The sequence below is a fragment of the Stegodyphus dumicola genome, chromosome 7 (genome assembly GCF_044657685.1).
Source record: "Stegodyphus dumicola isolate Sdum_Otavi_A_Nest chromosome 7, ASM4465768v1".
Lineage (NCBI taxonomy): Eukaryota > Metazoa > Arthropoda > Arachnida > Araneae > Eresidae > Stegodyphus > Stegodyphus dumicola.
The window spans coordinates 208,954,214-208,975,770 of record NC_140774.1 but is presented as its reverse complement, the minus strand read 5'-3'; the positions used below and the strand labels follow the sequence as shown (position 1 = coordinate 208,975,770).

The window sequence follows — 21,557 nt, the reverse complement described above, 5'->3', positions numbered from 1 at the left end:
ATTCTTAAAAATTCAAGTGTAGGTGGAGAACCCTACAAAACACATTCATTCTAACTTCCCCCTCATTCATCTTTAAACATGCAGGCTTTCGCTCTAAAGCATGACTTTATCTACAATTTAATACTTAAATTTTGAATTCATTGCTTTTGAGCATTTACTTTTAGCCTCTAAAATTTTATGCTTCTAGACTAAATTCTACTTTTACATAACATTCAAGTATTTACGTACATTTACAAAATTTTAATACATATAATTTTTACAATTTACCATACAATGAATAAGAGAAAATAAATTTTTACTTTACTCATTCTTCGCCAAGCTGGCGGCACTGAACCTAAAATTCTTATTAATACAAGAATATGAAGTTATTTTTATCTTCGGCCAAATTTTGGCTTTAACATAACAGAATTAGTCTTTCGACCAACAGAAAATGCTTGTTTTTAGCTTTTATACTTAAAGAAAATAATACTTTTGCCTTAGCTAAATAAAGTAAAACAAAGCTAAGTCTCAACCGAGACATATTGACTTTCGTCAAAACATAGAACTTCGTACTTATACATAACATTTCGGAACAAAAGAGAAAAAAAAAAAAAAATTATAGAAGGTTTTAACTTATCTTTGAGTTTTCGATGCTTGAAACTCCGTCATTCTTTTTTGGCAATATTGGTCCCAAGTTAGAGGTTTCATGAACGTCAATCTTCTCCTTACTGACCTCCGAGTGTCGTCCACATTAGTTTTTCTTTTGCGTCCTCTACATGATGGCCTCTTGGCGGAGTAATCGTCTGGTTGTTGGAATTTCCGTTTTTCCATGGGACGGCTAGTCTTGACGTCCTCCGGTCTGGAGTCCTTCTTGAATTTCTTCTGTTCCTGATATTTTTGTTCCTCCTGTTGCCGTTTCAGTTTCCGGAACGGCAGCCTTGCTGGCACCTGACTCTGTGGCCGTGTGCACGTTCTTCTTGATGTATAATTTCTCCTGCAATCCGTTGTAGGTGGTGTTTTGCTCTTTACCACGGTTTCTTTACCCGGTGCATCTGTATTCTTGTTTTTCTTAAACGCTGGAGTTTGAAAGTTATTTTTTCTTTTTGATACCGACGTCCGGGTTGTAGAAGGGCTAGGTCTCTCTTCAGTTCTCTGCTTCTTGGGTGGTGGAATAGTTGTTGTTATTTCTGGACCTTCTACTTCGTTTAGACTTGAGTCCTGCAAGAAACTTTTAAGGATTTCAAAATCATTTGGATTATAGTATTTTTTCACCTGGTCGGGACTTGCTTTACAGATTTCCCCTCTCTCGTTCTTAAGATATAATACTACTCCTTTGATTTCCTGAATTACATAGGGACCTTCAAATTTTGGAGCTAGCTTTGCCGTAAAATTGTCTGGGGCACTTGATAAAGAAAATTTCCGCTTCAGTACTTTATCCCCAACTTTAAAATCTGCTTCACGGCGTTTTCTATCATAATATACTTTCTGCCTATTTCTTGCCGTATCCGAGCTTTTAAGCGCCTGATCAATCAGCTTTTGCACATCTTTTTGTTTAAACTCTTGCTCTCTTTGTTGCACAAAGAATAATTTATCTAAAGGCATAATTAACTTTCTGCCTAAAAATAATTCTGCTGGGGTTTTTCCCGTAGCGTTGTGATTTGCCGTTCTTAAAGCATAAGCTAATTCATTTATGTAGCCATCCCAGCACTTGTGATGTGTGCTCACGTAACTGCGAATTATTTTTACTATGTTTTTATTCACTCTTTCTGCTATGTTTGCCTGTGGTCTATACGGAACCATTTTGATATGGCGTATGCCAAGTCCACTGCATATGTTTTCAAATATTTGACTAATGAATTGTTTTCCATTATCGCTAATGGCTTTTATCGGTGCACTGTATTTTAAAATGTATCTGTGTAAGAATGCATCTGCGACTGTTTTGGCTGACGCGCGTTTAAGTGGAACAATTTCTGTCCATTTTGAAAAATGATCTACTATTACTAAAAGAAAACGATTTTTATTTAACTCGCTCTGGGGGAAGGGACCAAGAAGATCTATGCCTAAAATTTCATTCGGAAATGTAGCGCGAATGCTATTTAAGTACCCGGCCGGGCTGTAATTAATATCATTTATTAACTGACATTGATTGCAGGACCTGACATACGCCGTTACTATTTTGTATAATTGCGGGAAATATACCGCCTCGCGTACCCTTTTTAAAGTCTTTCTGACCCCTAAATGGTCCGCTGTTTTCGCGTCGTGTAATTCCTTCAAAATGCTTAATCGAAGCGAGGCTGGGATGACTGGTTTATACTCAAGATTTTCGTTTGTTGTTTTCGTATAAAATAATAAATTATCTATTATTTCATAGTTTTCTGCTCTATTTCTTAACGCATCGATATCTGTGTGCTCAAAGCTTTCGGGGTCTTTCAAATATGCATAGATATTTCCAAATTCAGGATCAGCTTTCAGTTCAGTAATAATCGTATCTCTAGAATCTAAAATTTTTGAAGTCAACACAGCGCATTTAAGTTCATTTCCTTCATCGTCCAGTTTTATACGAGAAAGTGCGTCAGCTACATTGTTTTCCTTACCCGGTTTATATTTTATTCTGATATTATATTCTTGGAGTTTTAAAGCCCATCTTATTAACCTGGGCGTTAGGTTTTTCCCCGAGTAAAGTCTACCAACAGCCGCATGATCCGAAAAGACTGTTACTGGCGCTTTGCCGAAATAAACTCGAAATTTGTGTACAGCCATTAATACGGCTAATGTTTCTATTTCTGTAGCTGTATAATTCCTTTGTGTCTGATTCAATGTTTTACTAAAAAATGCCAGAGGATGGTTATTTTGCATAAGAACCGCACCCACCGCATAGTCTGACGCATCTGCTGCAATTTCCAGGTTTTCGTCCCCCTCCGGGAATTTTAAAACAGGGGCATTAATGAGCGCTTCTTTTAATCTTTCAAATGCTGTGTTAGCTTCCGCTGTCCACGTAAATTTAGCCCTTTTTCTTTTGATTACTAAGAGTGGTTCAACAATATTAGCGAAATCTTTTATGAAAGATCGATAGTAAGAACATAACCCAAGGAAAGCAGAAAGTTTCTTGGCGGTGTTGGGCGGTGGGAAATTCTTAATAGCTTTTATTTTTGAATCTTGCGTTTCTATTCCCTTTTGCGAAATTTTATAACCGAGATATTTAAGTTCTTTAGTTGCGAACTTGCATTTTGAGGCGTTAATTGTAAGACCGGCCTCTTTTAATAATTTAAAAACTTGTTCTAGATCATTAATGTGTTGTTCCAACGTACTACTCGTTATAATTATATCATCTAGATAAATTAAAGTTGATTTTCCTAGGACAGGCTTTAGAACAATGTCCATAGCTCTCTGGAATGTTGATGGGGCCCCACACAACCCAAAGGGCATGCGTAAAAATGCATAAGTGCCCGATTTTGTTATAAACGCGGTTTTATGTATGTCTTCGGGTCTCATAGCTATTTGATAGTAGCCAGACCTTAAGTCCAACGTAGACATGTATCTTGTCGATTTGATCTGTCTAATGATCTCGTCTATAACCGGCAAAGGGTAAACTGGAAATTTGGTAATACTATTTACTTTTCTGTAATCAATAGCAAACCTCCAAGCCCTTTTATACGAAGGAGGAAACTCGTTCTTTTTCCTACATAGTACGACTGGACTCGCGTACTCACTATTTGTGGGCGTTATTATTTTATTCTTTAACATCTCCTGAATATGTTCTTCGATGATTACGTCTTTTTGTTTGTCGTACCGATAAGGTTTAGTCCTACAAGGTTTTTCGGCATTTAATTGAATCTTGTGCGTGACTATTTGACAATTTCCTGGTTTTTCTGAAAACAAATTAGAAAAATTACTCACCACTTGCTGTATTGCTTGCCTTTCATGGTCATTCAGATGGCTAAGGTCCACTTGCGGTGTCTCCACAGGTTCCATCACCCTCTGGTCCATCTCCAACACCACGGAACTGTCTTGAAAATTCAATTTGGCCCTCGCGGCCTTAAAAACTCGATACCTAAAATAAGAGGATTTTGCAGATTTTTCACTATAAAAAAATTAATACTTTGAGGCTTTCCTCTTTTACCTGTAAGTTTAATGATAATTTCCCGATGCAGTGACATGTTTTTCCTTGCGCCGCTATAATTTCCGTATTTTTGGTTTTAAATAATCGTACCCTATGAAAATTCTTTTTGAAGAAATTTTCACTCATAAAATTTCCTTCTGCTCCTGTATCGATGAGGGCTTCTACTGGTACATCGCCAACCAGGACTTGTATAATTGGTAGCTGTGAGTTTTTTACGATGACCGTATTTAAATGTCTATTTGAGGGTTTTTTTTAAAACTTCCGGGGTCTGGACCCTCCCTTTCACAGGCCCCTCGTTTAAAGCTTTCCTTTCAATCTGTGCCTTCTGGGTACGCGGATGTTTATTTTCGAATTTTCTTTTTGGGCCTTGACCTTCGAGTTTCGACGAGTTAGCGTGATAGCTCTTTCCCCCATAAGAGCGATTTCCATTTCTGGTTTCCTCATTTGAAGATTTCCTTCGGGTACTTTGAGAATATGTTGCCCCTCTAGTTTTTTCCGCTATTCTGCGATTTTGAAACTTCACCGCCAATTCGAAGAGCTCCTGCAATGTGCTTGGGTTTCTAATTTCAAAGTAGTCTTGAACAGCGGGTAACAATCTTGGTAAGATTATTTCAATAATCTCCGCATCGGGTTTCTTCCCATACAGCATATCCGTCAGCTTAATTTTTCGTAGAATAAAGTCCGTCAATTCTGCTATATCCCGTTGATAGAAACTATATAGTTCGGCTTCCAGCCTTGCGCGATCTTTCACTATGGGGAAGGCCTTTACTAACGATTTTTTGAAATTTTCAAATGTATATGTCTGGCTTCCAAATTTCCCTAATAAAAATTTGCCTATATTTTTCCACCATAGCGCGGCCTGTCCTCTTAGTGCGGATGTGGCGATGGCAACTTTTTGTCTTTCAGGAACAGGGTAGAGCTGAAAGTGGTTTTCTAGACCTTCTAGAAATACCGCCACCGAATTTTTTCCGTCGAAATGGACGTTTGGCTTGATTGACGCTCTCAAAGTCTGGACCAGGTATCCAAATCCTTCCAATTGGCTTGTCATTTCTTGGTGTTGTCCAGCGGCTTCCATCCAATTTTCGGCCATTTCAGTTCGATAAGTGTTCGGGCGCCAATGTAGCGTTGCGCGCCTCCAACTTGCACGCAGCCAAGAGGTGACTGTGAAAACTGGATAAAAGACAGAGTCTTGTTAAGGGTTTAAGTCCCTTTTTATTCAACGTAATAAATTACAAGTGCGTGCTCTTGACGCTCACAAACTGCGCCAACTCGGCGTTCAAATAAAAATAATAACCTGAAAAGAAACTAAAGACAAAACTCTAACTACGAGGCTCTCTAAAAGTAACTAACCTCACCGCGTTTTACAATACCGCTGCTAATTCAGCAAACTTGAAGATCACTTGAACGATTAACACTACTTCCAGGCAAGCACACAGGCCGAAACGCGGGGTTCTTCAATTTCTGGCCAACTACCTCCGCGCTCGTGAAGTAAGAATATCACACCCTCGAACTCGCTTCCTTTCTATTTAAATCAGAATACTTCCGCTGATAATTTGAATCCTTGCGCGTTCTACTAAAATTTACATACTCTGGCATTGGCAGTTCCAGGGGAAAGTAAGGCTTGACAGGAAAGATAGTTTAAACTTAAAATAAATGTTAGTTAAAATAAATATAAACCCTACAACACTATGCGTTAGAAATAAATGCATATCAATAAAACAAACTTTCAAGAGATGAAATTGTAACCAATGGGTAAAATCGATGGTCATTCATCTCTTATTCAATACTGGAAATGTTTATTTTAGAAATTTCTTTTATACATGTAACGTCAAATTTCGGCCATTTCACATGAAAGCCGTTCATGAAGGCAGAAATATCCGTACTTAGTGTAGGGAAAGGTAATAAAGTGAAAATTTACATATTCGAGACATTTAAAGTGATGTAGAAGGCATTCAATTAGTACAAATTATTGAATTAGAAGGTACTGAGCGTTCAAAATAATAATAAAGAATTTTCTATGAGTACATGAAAGAATGAATATGGGTCTAAAATTATGGATGAAAGTTGAGATTTCATTCTAAAAATTCGGAATCTATCAAACTAGCTTAATGAGAATCAAGATTCAAAACTGAACATTGGTAACACTGAAGAGCTTAAAAACATATATTCAGATATAAAGGGTATTAAGAATTAAAAGGAAATGCCAGAATATGCAGGAAATGTTAAATTTGAAAATGCGAATGAAGTTAATAATGAAGTAAAGTATTAGGATAAGTCATGGTAAGTGTACTACAGAATGATAAATTGTAGAATTGGCAAATTAAAATAGTACTATAAAATATGGACTAAGTAAGGGCTATTCAACGAATTGGATATGAATAACAGTTAAAGGTTGTAAAATAAAATACTTAATTGAAATCGATCTCTATTTTTAAGAAATTTAAGCGTGTTAATTTAGCTGAAATAGTAATATCACAAGCGCAATTACAATAAAAAATTATAAAACAGAGTTAAACTTTAGAGTATGTTGGAAACTAGAAAGAAACCCAGTGCCGGAAAAGTATGATGATTACATCTAAAATTAACTAAAGTTCATGCGTATGGCAGGAAAATGTAATAAACAAGTTCAAAATTAGAGTACTCTAAAAATTATGAAGGTATAAAATGTACGAAACATGTTAAAAATAATATCTAAAATTAAATAAAGCTCATATACATGGTAAGAAAATAGAGGAATTAAGCTAAAATTAAGAGCCTGTTTGAAATTAGGAAGGTTAAAACGTATGAAAGTCGTTACAAATTAAAGGAAAGTCATGTGAAAATATAACAAATTAGTTAAAATTCTTAGTATGTTGAAAACTAAAAGCGATAAAAAATAGAAAAGGTGTTAAAATTTACATCTAGAATTAAATAAGTTAGGTATATGGTATTAAAATGTAAATAGCAAGTTCAAAATTAGAGTACTTTAAAAATTACGAAAGTTTAAAATGTACGAAACAAGTTAAAAATTACATCTAAAATTAAACAAAATTCATATATATGGTCAGAAAATATAGGAATTAAACTAAAATGTAAAGTATTTTTGAAATTACGATGGTTAAAACGTAATGAAAGTAGCTATAAATTAAATGAAAGTCATGTACATAGTGTAAAAATATAGCAAATTAGTTAAAATTCAGAGTATGTTGGAAACTAAAAACGTTAAAATATAGAAAAGAAGTAAAATTTACACTTAAAATTTAATAAAAGTCAGGTATATGATGTGAAAATATAGCAATTATGTTAAAATTAGGACTATATTGGAAATCATGGAGGTTAAGATGTATGAGAGAAATCAAGTAAAAGTCATGTATATAGTGTGAAAATATAAACTGGTTAAAAATTTGAGTATATTAAATAATGTGAAGGTTAAAATGTACAAAACAAGCTAGAAATGTTACATCTAAAATTAAATGCAAGTCATCTATATGATTAGAAAATATATAAAATAAGTTAAAATACAGAATATGTTGAAGATCGCTAACGTTGAAAAGAACGAAAAAAGTTAATTACATTGAATAATATAATACACGAAAATGCGTGTTTTAGTAATTACACTCATAAAATATAACGAATAAGTTAAAAGTATTGCCTAACAAGTCTGAAAAACTCTGGGTAAAATGAATTTAAGAATAAAAATAAGTAATGTAATGAAGATTACGGAAAGTATATATGATATTATGAACAGAAGATTTAAGAAATAAGGTAAAATTCTGAGTGTATAGGATCACTCAATCATTAAATTCGAAAATAATCCTCGTTCAGGGTAACTAGGAGATAATCATCATATACGTAGTAAAATAGAATACGAAGAAAAAACACAAAGGCTAAAAATTTATTAACGAAGGGAAATCACCTCCGATAAATCGGTAAAATATAATCTCTTATTAAATTGTGATGACATGTAGCAGTTTTGCATATATTCAGTCATAGGATAAATAAAAGTAAGAAAATAATTATCTTCGGAAGAGGTTACACTGTGAAGGAAACATTTTATTATATGCTGATATCTGTTTCAAGATAATAACTGTATCAGTCACTTAAAACACCTAATTGATATACGTTTTTAAGAACTCATTATAAATAAGCAAGTTTACAAATTATCATATAACTACTAAATGCCTGTAATCACCAAATTAAAAAAAGAAAATAATCTAAGCACACGTTCTTTTTCTGTGACGTAGCAACTACTCTACTCGCATCCACTTCCTGATAAGGCTCCCTGTCTCCATTTTCAGATAAGCGTCCCTTCCACGGCTGAGCCTTCCTTCTCGGGAGCTGCTCCCTCAACTCCCTCTCCTAAGATCCCGATCCAGAACTCTCATTTCCTCTACTAGCCTCCATTTGGCCTTTTAAAGCAAGCTAAGAAAATAACCTAACACTAAATTAAACAGACGTAGCCTAAGGTAGACACAATAACCCAACTAGTTGGCCCTTAATTAAATTAGCTGGCGATTATCAACAGATACGTACAATACGGCCGAGCATAGGATATTGGGCTTAATAACGGAGTAGCCGGACGGCAGCCACGCCCCACTAAGGTCTAAGCTCTCCTGCTGAAGTTCCAAGTTCCGCTAGTCACCATGATTAACTTGCTAAATGCATGTTGTTTTCCGGCTGTCTTGGTGTGTTCAAGTGGGCGCTTGAATTAGAGCGATTACTTGGTCAATGAGTCTAGGATGGATGGAGGGTGATTAATCTCTTCTCTACTAGAGGCCCACCAGCGGCCGAGCGATAAAGTCGCTGAACACTGGTAGTTCGGTCTGAGGTTCGAATCCCGCGAACGGACTGGCTGCATGAGCGTTTTCGTGGTTTTCCCCATGTGTAACGTGTATACGAGCCAGCTTCCCTTAGAAAGTCCTCCACGAAGGCATACCTTCCCTTAGGCAGATAGCCCTAGTGTGCTTTGTCATAATTAAATAAACCAAACCAAACCTACATGTAATAAAAGAAAAAGAAAGAGTCTATGTATGTGTCTTTTGTTTGTGCTGCGCGTAAGCTGATAGATCCAGGGCTATGAAATTTGATACATAGGTGCATCTAGACAAGAGCCAGTGCACCTCGAAGCGATTTTTTCAAAATTCAAATCAGATTTGTTTTACTTTATCTTTCTTGATGAAATCGCATAATTTTGAATAGCTTCATTCTTTTAGAAATGTGGTTTTTCATTCAATGCTTTGGACTGCTGATTGTTGAAAATATGAGATTAAGTGCTGCTTATTTTCTTTTGATTTTTGGACGCACAACACTCACATCGCAATCTTCTTATTCTCGCGAGGCACAACAGAGAGAATTTCCTTTTCTCTCTCTCTCTCTTTATTAGCTAATGGCAAAGAGGTTTGTTATATTTTGAAATATGTCATCTACAAAGCAGAATTTAGATTGACAACTTTTTGATGATAGTTTTATTCTTTTGGAAATGGGGTTTTGACAACAGTTTTTCATTCATTGCTTTGGATATTGGACTGACTGTTTTCTCTTGAAAATATGGAGATTTATTGCTTATTTCATTGCAATTTTTTTATATTATGTTTTAATTATATAAAAAGTTTTGCATGATTTTTTTATGAAACATATTTTTTAACAAATTGAAATAAAAATGAGCTCTATGTTGTTTTATTAAAACAAATTAACTTCTTTTTATTATTGATTTTTTTTAATTTGAATTAGGCATGTATAGGTACATATTTATTATTAATTTGTAAAAGTTTTGTTTCATTTAGTTTGGATTTCATAAAGATAGAAAAAATTCAAGCTAATGAGATGGATGAATTTGCTTTTGTTGAACAAGCAAATCGATATCGGGTTCAATAGACGAGGTTGCAATTCTTAATGTATTTTCAAGATGTTAGTCTGTCCTATTTTTGTTTTTTGTATGCTTCATTTTTGAAATAATTGTTCACAAATATAGGTACTTCCAAAAGCTGAAGACATTAATAAAGCATGATTGTGAAAATTAGGATATTTATTGTGGGGTAGGTAATCTTTATAAAATCAATGTGAATGAATCGATTATATATGAATCAAATTCAAACATTTTTAAAAATAAAAATGTGTACATTTAAATACTTTCATAATTTGCGTTTGGGCCGCATTTTAAAGACTTAGGACCGCACTTTACACACCCATGCTTTATACCAGGGGTCTCCAAACTACGGCCCAAGGGCCAAATCTGGTCCGCGAGCACTAATAATCCGGCTCGCCAGGGGTTTCTTTAAAATAATTTTTTAAAATTTAAAGTAAATAACATACGCATTAAATATTTTATAATAACAGCCAATCTAGAAATGCGTTGCCTATCATGCGCGTTGTATATAAAACATAATATAGACATTATACAATCATTTCTAAATTTACTATGAGGGAAATACGCTCTATATAAAAAATCTGATGTGGACACACATGAATTCCTCATATGTCCTTTAAATTATACATATTTTTGGCCGCACTTCATTTAAACTTATTTCCTCGAATTTCATTGGAGATATAGTTCTCATTCAATCAATTCAATTCTCACTTCGTGACGAGGCAAAAATACATAAAAACTCAAAACATCTTCAAACAAAACAGGAGTTGAAAATGTAAACAAATAGCGACTTTAGTAGGCTTAGTAGTACTTAAGTAACTTTTAAAATATTGATAATTCTACAACTATTGCATGCAGATTAAATAAAGTCATAAAAACCTTAACCCCCTGAGTCACTTCGAAAGCAAAAATCGCACAATCTACAAGCATATAAGAATAAAAAACTAAACTCCCCGTCTTCGGTAACAGACTGGGTAGATATACATAGAGTTCTGATGCAGCCGATTGCAAACAAAAAGGGAGGTGCACAACTACATGTTATACATGTCCCATATACAAAATTTCAACGTTTTGAGGCCACTCGTTTTCGAGTTATGCGAGATACCTGCATACGTACGTACAGACATCACGAGAAAAATCTCTTCTGAATCCAATTTGAGAAAAAGATTATTTATTCTGTCCGTACGAACAGATGTCACACCAAAAAAAAAAGTTCAAATGGATTCGAGAGAGGTCAAAATGGATATTTTCGTTGAAATATGATATCCGAAATTTTTCGCGATTACAATACTTCCCTTACTTCGTACAAGGAAGTAGAAAACTCTCATTGTACTCTTTACAAGAATAAAGGTTTCGTGTGTTACCTTTTCTAGTTTCATAGTAGCATTCTAAGTTGCTTCATAGAAATTTTCAGTAGTGATTTTATTTAAATCTTAATTTTTCTATATATGTTGTAATTTATTTTAATTTTTTTTTTTTTTTTTTTTTTTTTTAAACTTGCTTATGGAGCGAATGTTTGCAGCTGATCAAAATGTAAACAAAATGCGCTGATAAATCGATTGAAAAGCAAAGTACATACTAAACCGAAGAAATCTCTAATATTCTTGGACAAAATTATATTTTTGCAAATGTTTAAAAACAGCTTTAAAAAATTTATGTTAGGTGAAACTGCATGAAAGTCTAAAAAACAAGGATCTCTTTGTAAGACCATAGCGTATAGATCCAATCATAAAAATCTCACTGCCTCGTTTAAAAACTTGTATGCTGTTCATCATAGTTGCATCGCCATGGATGATGAACTAACTGGATCTTGGCCCTCGAAGCTTCGTTAAAGCCCCAATATGGCTCGCGGGCTGAAAAGTTTGGAGACCCCTGCTTTATACCCATGGAGGTAGGAAGTAAGATGGAGTCGCCCTAAACAAGTTTCTTCGTACCCTGCTCTGAAGCACCGGCGATCCCTACGTGGTGACCAAAACATTGGGTCATTTACCATTGAGTTCTATGGGATTTGACGCGTTCGGGTGTAAATATTTTGTAATTACGTCCCAAATATACACATAAATGTATATATTTTCTTTTTCTACAACACTTCAGAGTCCTAAGTATGTGAAAACAACATATTTTTAAACATTTCATTCTGAACGGAATTAAATGCTATACTTTTCACAGGACAGTTTTCTCAGAATGGTTTAATTTGAATGAAATATTTTCACAAGTTTTCGTTAATTACATTAGAAAAAAAAGTTAAGGTAATTCGATTTTATTCGGTTAAGGTACAAAAATTAAGATCAAAGTTTATTGTATTATTAATATTAAAATTATGCATTATTTCTTTTCTATTTATAGAGCTTCTTCCTAAAATACTTTCTTAAATATGACATGATTTTTTGGCTTCTTTTAAATCGAAAAATGTAAGTCAATTTATAATTAATGCTCTATTCGGTTCATTTTAAATTAGAGAATTATTAGGAATTAGCGAAATACTTTTTCGCTAATTCCTAATAATTAAATAGGTATTAAATAGTATTTGATTTTCTCTGAAAATTTCTGAAAGGGAATAAAATAAGTTTTTTTTTTAAGTATTATTTAAAACTTGTAACTGAGTTATTATAAAATGTAAAGGGAATAATTCTTTTAATTATACTTATCAGATTTTTTTTTTACCCTTCATTTCAACAATACATATTCCAAAACTCTTTATTACGTTCTTAAGTGCGCATCTCATAGCATTTGCTTTACAATACCTTTTAACAGATTGCTTTCCAATACGAACAATTCTTGCTTAAATAGTTTTATAACGTATTTGTCAACAGGATTTCAATTTATGTTTACAATTTAATATTAAGGTTATTAAATATTTAGATAACATTTATAATCATTATAAATTAGATACATTTAATCATTAGATTTCTTCACAGTACTTTCACAATTGTTTATAAGTGAATAAATTCTTCATTTCAAATACATTTATAAATAATTGAATGAATATTTAAGTATTTTGTCAAAGGCAGATACATGCTTTTTGCAAGCACATGCATAAATACCCATACATATTTCCTATTTATCATTTCCGGCATGTGCAAATCTTTAATTTCTGTGCATTCACTATATTTTTCGTGAAAAGTAATTTACACTAATTTAACATAAACCCGAAAGTTTTACATAAAAAATATATATGAATATAATTTGAATGAAAATTATAAGTATTATTTTTAATACCCACTCAAAGGTCAGTTTTTCTTCAAAATTCCTCCACGATGGCATCTCTCTCTTTAGGCAGATAGCCCTTGCATGCGTTACTCTATTTAATAAAAACTTAATCTGACCTATGTGCCTAATTACAAATATTTTAACATAGATAATTTTATATTTACATTTAGCCATCAAGTTTCAAACTTTTCAAATCTTCTAGAAAATAAATTTTGACAGATCTCTTTTAGCAATTTTCTTAAAATCTATATTTTTGTAGTGCAACAGCTTAGAATTTTATAAAACAAATTCATAATCAAAATCGCTGTTGTTAGTTATCGAAAAATAACCAAGATGTGATTTTTTTGTAAATGTCAGTAAACTATACAAATTGCTATTATCCATCACACTATGAATGTTTCTTTCATGCGAGAGTGTCCCTTTTTCGATTTCTATGGAACTGTCGTGTGTCGAAATACTATCAGAATCTTGTCAAGCGAGCTTCTGAATGTAAACAAAGAACACCCCGTCTGGTGACCCAAGCTTCAAAGCAGTGCTTCACTTCTAGCGCGGAATGGCCCCTCCTCCCTTTTCTACCTCCATGTTACTCCATGTTATTTGAACTGTTAGGATTTTGCAAGGGAAGTTGGTTAATTTATTTATTAGGATAATTAATGTCTGTATTAAGGGGTATTGCTTATTTCATTGTGATTTTTTTATATGTAACACATTTTAATTTAATTTTTTTTTTTTTTTTGATAAAGTTGTTTTTCCGCAGAGTAAAATTCTGTGCACTTTTTAAATATAATGTTTGGTGTTTCCGTTCGTTGGCTAGTTGATACATAAGCCATATATAAAACAGTCTTAGAAGAGTAGAAGAGTTAGTTCTAATGGCTATGCAGATTAACTTGGACAGCGTAATAAATCATTACTGATGATAGCATATCAAATCAGAGTTAATGATCGCGTGTATCACGCGATTTGGATTGAATTCATCCAAAAGTGCAGTAAGCAAAATACATTACAGTGTAATAAATAATAAATGAAGATTATATATAATGTATGCCGCGATTAGACTGAACCTTCTCTAAATACTCCTTCTACCTCATTTACGTGCAACGCGTTACTAAAAACTCATTCTGGTAGGGGGTTTGTAATGGGGAAACAAGAATTCAAAGGAAAGGGTTTCAAAATTAAAAAAAATTGTTATAAAATTAAAATAAACTTTACAAGTTAATAAAATGAATTCAAAATTTGGGCTTCAAGGTGCCCCTGTTCGGGGGGGGGATCCGGCTTTATTTTGCCAATAGCACTGCTTGTTTCTTGTCTCCGAGTCCCATTGCATTTATGCGTTTCATCCTTTATGTTTTGAAAATGTGTACGTTTGAGAATTTCAGGCTGTCTTTAAGATTATAGTAAAATTAGTCCAAATAAGAAAACTAAATTTAAAATTAAAAAAAAAAAATATGAGCTTTCAGAATTTACATTACTCTCAAAGGGGCGTTTTTTTTAACGTTTTGTAGATTGGGGCGTTTTTTTAACGTTTTGTGAAATACCTTTATTTATTAAATATCGTGTTCTTCGCACTTAAACCGTAAAATTCACTTTGACAGCAATAATGGAAAATAGTTTTAAAATGAGCGTATCTTTAGAATTTCCGATACACAGTATCGCGCGCTGGAGATTTTTTTTTTTTTTTTTTTTTTTTTCCCGTACAGTGTTGCCATTGCTCGCTTTAAAATCATTGAGTTTGTTAATAAAAAATTCGTTAAAGTTTTACAAAATATGAACTAGATAATAAAACAAATTAAAAATTCGGGTCCGTGTTCGGTTGGAGGACTACGTTTTTCAAAATTATATGGCCCTAGGTACCGTTGTTTCTTCACAATGCGAGAAACATTCATGCATTCATGCAGATTTTTCATTATTTTGTTTCTTTAAATATAATACATGGCGATAATATTTCTTGGCAACAGTTTGAAAAGTGAATAGCCCTTTATTTTATGAGAGTTTCTTTATTTTAGATAGTTTCTTTATTTTATGGGAAATTTATTCTGCAAAAGTGGATCTAAAAATTTTCTGCACTGGCTGTAATTTTCTCCCTTTTGCAGGAGATGAATACATATTCTAGTTTATTATTATGGCAAAGCACAGTAGGGGTGTCTGCCTAAGAGGAATGATGCCTTCGTGGAGGACTTTCCTAGGGAAACTGGCTCGTATGCATGTTAAACATGGGGAAAACCACGAAAACGACCATGCAGCCAGCCCGTTCGCCTGGATTCGAACCCAGGTCGGAACTACCAGTGTTCAGGGATTTTAGCGCTCGGCCGCTGGTGAGTCGAGATTGGTTATCTGAGCGAGACACATTTTTGTGGAATATCGAATTACAGCACTGGCGTAGAACAATGTACGTTTATTTAAATGGCTTTCCCATCATGATGGTTTGGTTTATATGATTACGGCAAAGCCTCGAGGGCCGCCTAAGCGGAGGGAGGCCTTTGTGGAGGTCTTTCTAAGGAAAACTGGCTCGTATACACGTTACGCATGGGTAAAACCACGAAAACGACCATGCAGCCAGCCCGTTCGCGGGATTGGAACTACCAAAGTTCAGCGACCTTCACCGCACGGCCACTCGAGGCTCTTGGCCATCATGAACTTTAATTATTCTCAAACTTTTTGGGGGCGGGTAATCCTCATGTGTTCATAAATTCAAATATTTAGTGTGCTATTACGTAAATTATAGCCTGAAATGAAGGGAATTAAATTGAATCCAAATTCAACCAAAATATTTACATGTCTTTTCACTCATAGTTTTAGTAATTTTATTTTTATACGAAACGGTGGAAGACTTTGGTGATATAAGGAAACTGAAGTGTTCTAAATTCTTTAAGAAAATACATACCCATCAGCGTTGCAGCGGTAAGATCGGTTAACACTCTTATAGTTCGACCGGGGTCCAAATCCCAGCGAACGAGTTAGTTTCAAGAGAATTTTCGTAATTTTTCTCATGTGTAGGGTAAATGAGAATAAGTTTCCTCCACGAAGGCATCCCGCGTGTCTTTTGCTATGATCCAAGTAACCTGAGCAGAAACGAGAGGAAAATGCAGTAAATATTAGCTAGTCAAGTGATTGAACATTGGTTCTCAATTGGGGCGGTATCGCCCCCCGGGGAGGAAGTAAGAGGATGCTGAGGAGCGGTGAACTTGTTTTTCACGGTGGGCATGTTTTGCAAGGTACAAGTGATTGTTTTTAAAGTACAAATGCACATTAATCCATAGGAGACACATCAGGAGATATGGAGGATATGCATTTAGAGGGAATAGCTTCAGTTGCGGTTTCATATATCACTTTTTTCAAAACATAAAGCGGTAGATTTAGAGGTAGGGTTTGTAGCCTTATCCTGATGGAACTTAATACAGTCAAGATTGTTTGGATAAAGAGATGGAATTTCGTTTTTAATATAGGTGTTTAAAGTTATTTCTGATTGTAATCCGAATTGATTTTGATATTTTTTTCTACTTTCCTTATTTTAAGTTTTCCCTTATAAAAGAATCCAGTAAGAACAATAAAACCTTTAGAAAAAAAAAATTTGTTTTTTCTCTGAACCAATATACACATTAATCCATAGTCTATTAGTCTATTAAGTCTTTTGCTCCTCTTTTTCGGCAGTAAATTCTTGTTTATCTCTTGCAAGCGTTACACGTATGCCCAAGCTTCATGAGTTGTAACTACACTGAAGTGCCACTAAATTAGGGATAGACATGGCTATGCAAATTGAATAGCGCCTCTGGGCTTACGTGAGGGAGTTGTGGTAAATGCTCATACACTATGCTTGTCGATAATCAGTCGTTTCATATACCAGTATAGGTAAAATTTCAATATAGGGCCGATAGTAATCTTTCGTCGCATGGGCCATACAATTTCTAAAATCCTCAGCGGGATAGGATTTTAACGGTCGACAGTGTCAAGAGCATACCGAGAATACACGGATGGTGGGAATACACTATGCTTGTCGATAATCAGTTGTTTCACTGGTAAAATTTCTGACAGCTTACACGCAGACCGAACGAAAGACAGACTCATAGAATCTTCCCTCTATTGTGAGTAGAGTTATATATCAGAATACCTTCATTGTTACATATTCAAAGAATCCTTTTAATAACGTTCGGAACAATGAATTTATCAATAATTGTTTTAGGCTTTGTTGAATGAAAACAAAGTTAATGTATACATTTTTAACAATGCTTATAAACCATAATCATTAGAGATATCAAATCTAGTGGTGCTAAAATCTTACGTGTGGAGCTTATTTGCTTGTTATTTTTAATGCTGAAATCGCATTCGAACCATTTTTAGAAATGGAGTTCTTTTTTTTGACAGTATTGTGCTACGTTTTTATACCAACACCCTTTATTGACAGCCTATTGGGCATACTTATTTGTTTTGCGACTGCCTTCCTTTTGTTTTCTCGAAGAGAAGAGAGAATTCGGGAAAATAATGAGGAAAACTCTATTAACCGTAATGAACACCAGTTTAATGCGGGAAACAAGGTACGTAATTTAGATTTCCTTGATTCGTATGCTGATATTAATGAATTTAATGATGATTCCTTTGATGTGGACATAGACAGTGACACCGATCTCCTCGAAGTTAATAACGAAACTTTTGATAATAACCTTCTTAAGTTGCATATTGATAGTGATACTGACCACACCGGCCATTTTGCCAAAGATTTCGATAATAATTCTTATGATGTGCACAATATCAGCGATGAAATGCAATTTAGTTACCTCCAACAGGAAACAGAAAAGGATTTTGATTTTCCAAAACCTGATAATTCAGGTAATCAAATAGGCACGAATAGCAGTATAACCGTCTTGAACCAGGAAGAATTCAGTTTGAATGCCTCTATTGAATCATTGGATGCTGAATGCATTGTATCGCATAACGATCTTGGAACACAAAGAGACATCGATTCTGGTAATCTCCTTAACACAAATAATGAATCAAAAATGAATGGCAAACTGGATCAAGAAGACAGAACAGAACTGAAACCAACTGAAGATTGTGAAGAACAGCTCGTTGATCTCGTCGTTGGTACCGTCCCTGTTATCTGCTTTGATGACGAGTACACTCAACATCCTTCTTCGAATCATAGCAAGCGTTTCAAAATTTCAAACATAAGAAAAACATTACTGAAATATTTCTGCTTTAAAAAATTAAAAATAAACAAAGGACTTAAAACATATTATATAGATCTGATATAAATTCACAAAATTTCAGTTTGTATTCGTGATAAATTTGTTTGCCATGACACCAATCTCGAGTGACCAGAACTCGCCTAAAATTGGACATTGACTGACCAGTGACTGACTAAATGACAATCTCATTGACTAAAACTAGGACATTGTCTGACCAGTGACTGACTGAAAATTAGACGTTTTCTGACCAGTCACTAACTGACGATCACATTGACTGACCAGGGCCTGCCTAAAAATTGGACATTGACTGACTATGTGGCGGTCTCCTTGATTGCCCGTTGACTAAATGAAAATTGCACATTGTCTCACCAGTGACTTACTAAATGACAATCTCACTGAGTGACTAAAAGTAGGACATTGTCTGACCAGTGACTGACTAACTGACTATCTTATTGACAGACCGGAGACTGACTAAATTTGGACATTGACTGAGGAGTGACTGAGTGACGATTTCATTGACTGAGCACTGACAGACTAAAATTTGGACATTCACTGAACAGGAACTGAGAAAGTGAAGATCTCCTTGCCTGACCAGTGACTGAATAAAAATTGGACATTGACTGACTAAGTGACGATCTCATTGACAGCCTAGTGACTGAGTGACGATCTGATTAACTGACCAGTGACAGAATAAAAATTGGACATTCACTGAAAATCGACTGAGAAAGTGAAGATCTCTTTGCCTGACCAGTGACTGAATAAAAATTGAACATTGACTTACCAATGACTGACTAAGTGACGTCCTTATTGACTGAGCATTAGATTTGGACGGAAGAAATTGCCTTTTTCGATAAGAGAGAGGAAAGATGTTTTCAGTCCAATCGATTGCGCTACAGCTGAAATGGAAACAGAAAATCATTTTAAAATTCTTTTCTAGAGCTACATTTCAGAACTGAAAAACTTAAATGAAATTATATAGTAACCTGAAATTAAAATATTATTTGCAGTTAAATGCCGTTGCTAAATTTGTTTTTCTTGTGCTCTTAAATTAATTTACTAGTTTACACACCATATTCAGTTATGATTAACCAATATGCTCTATTTTAAATATAACTTCTCATTGAATTAAGTTAAGCTGTAGCTATTATTGAAATTTTTCTTAGGCATATTTTCCCTTGTAGTCTGCTACTTCCTTTTCGTTTTTCCTATGTGATTTGTCGGCATTTCGCATAAAAAACCTCCAGATTATCATTAAAACACGAATAAAGATGTTATTTTGTATTTTAGATTTTTTTCTCTCTGTGGCCTTCATGTCAAAACTTACTAGAAATAATAAATGAGAATATATTGCTTTCTTTTCAAACGAGGTATTTTCAATATGTGTCCCATAGCAATATGCCCTGTGTTTAAGAATGCTAAGAGTTTTACCCTGTTTGATTCTCCGCCAACGTGCTGGCTGCATGGTTCGCTTCTGCAGTTTTCCTTATCTCGATGTATATAAGAAGATTTCCCATAGAACGTTCTCCGCTAAGCCATCCCTCGCGCCAGGCAGGTAACCATCCTTTTCTTTGCCCTTTTCAAATAACCTAACTTTTACTCAAACAAATCAGTCATGACATGAAATTTGGAAGAAATTAATTTAAATAACTTTTATAAAAATGGCTCGATTGGATATATACTGGAAGTTGAAGAATTTACACCCCACAGATACACCCAAAACAAATATTAAACTGAAAGCTTTCAGACTTTGTATTGCGCCCATAGGGATCATTTTTTCATTTGCAGACATAAACGTTTGGTCAGAATTCGAGCTAATGTCCCTCTGGGTTAAAAATATTTAAAAACAGCGTATTTTATAAATTAGAAAATGAACCTTTCATATACTTTCATATATTTGAATAAATATTTATGAGGCATTATTAATAAAAATGAGAATAAAGGAAAACCTATGAATAATCCTGAAACGTTTAGTCTGAAATTTAAAATTCAACGTAACTATCGCAAATGACTGAGTGCAGGGGGTGTTCAGGTATCCTTTTAAGGATTTTGCAAAGAATTATATATATAAACAAACGTTATAATTTCATTTTCTAATATATTCCGGCTGAGAGCGCTTTTGTTGAACCATCATATTACATCTTGATTTGTAAGAGAAAAGCCCTTTCCTGAAAACATCAAGGTTGATATTATGCCACTTCTCCTTCACAATGTTCCACAGTCCGTCCAATGTTTGGGGATGCCACGTATAAACAGCTTGTTTTAAAAGTACAAATGCACATTAAACCATAGGACACACATCAGGAGATTTGGTGGATATGCGTCTAGAGGGAATAGCTTCAATTGCGGTTTCATATCTCACTTTTTTTCAAAACATAAAGCAGTAGATTTAGAAGTATGGTTTGTAGCCTTATCCTGATGGAACTTAATACAGTCAAGATTGTTTGGATAAAGAGATGGAATTTCGTCTTTTAATATAGGTGTTTAAAGTTATTTCTGATTGTAATCCGAATTGATTTTGATATTTTTTCCTACTTTCCTTATTTTAAGTTTCCCCTTATAAAAGAATCCAGTAAGAACAATAAAACCTTTTGAAAAAAAATTTTTGCAAATTGAATAGCGCTGCGCCGCATCTGGGCTTACGTGAGGGAGTTGTGGTAAATGCACATACACTATGCTTGTCGATAATCAGTCGTTTCATATACCAGTATAGGTAAAATTTCAATATAGGACAAATAGTAATCTTTCGTCGCATGGGCCGTACAATTTCTAAAATCCTCAGCGGGATAGGATTTTAACGGTCGACAGTGTCAAGAGCATACCGAGAATACACGGATGGTGGGAAAAAGAAGTAGCGACTCTGCAAAGTGCAAAGGACATTTAACTTAGAACAATCGTGGTATGAGAAGTCTCAGTCGTATTGTACATGGTCTATGAAGCGAAATATTAGCCCAAATTACCACCTAGCTAAAGCAAGGGACAGTCGTACAGTCAGTAAAAAGATCGTGTATCGCTCCCTTCACCATATGGGCTTCTGAAGCCGTAGACACACTAGGGTACCTTTCCTAAATGCATGCCATCGAGTTGCCATTCTTACCTGGGCAAGATAATATAGAGAATAGACACTAGTGGACATGAAATGTGTAAGAGTGATGAGTCTCGATCCCTCTAATTAATACCGATGGGAGGTTCAGAATATGGCGAGAAAATCATGAATGTATGAATC

At 34.4% G+C, this 21,557-nt stretch overlaps 1 protein-coding gene across 10 annotated transcripts in view; it reads left to right on the top strand.

Annotated features, from left to right (window-relative positions):
* LOC146996625 (uncharacterized) overlaps nt 1-21,557 on the top strand; it is a 243,990-nt gene that overhangs the window by 55,529 nt on the left and 166,904 nt on the right. The gene's annotated exons all lie outside the window — the stretch shown is intronic.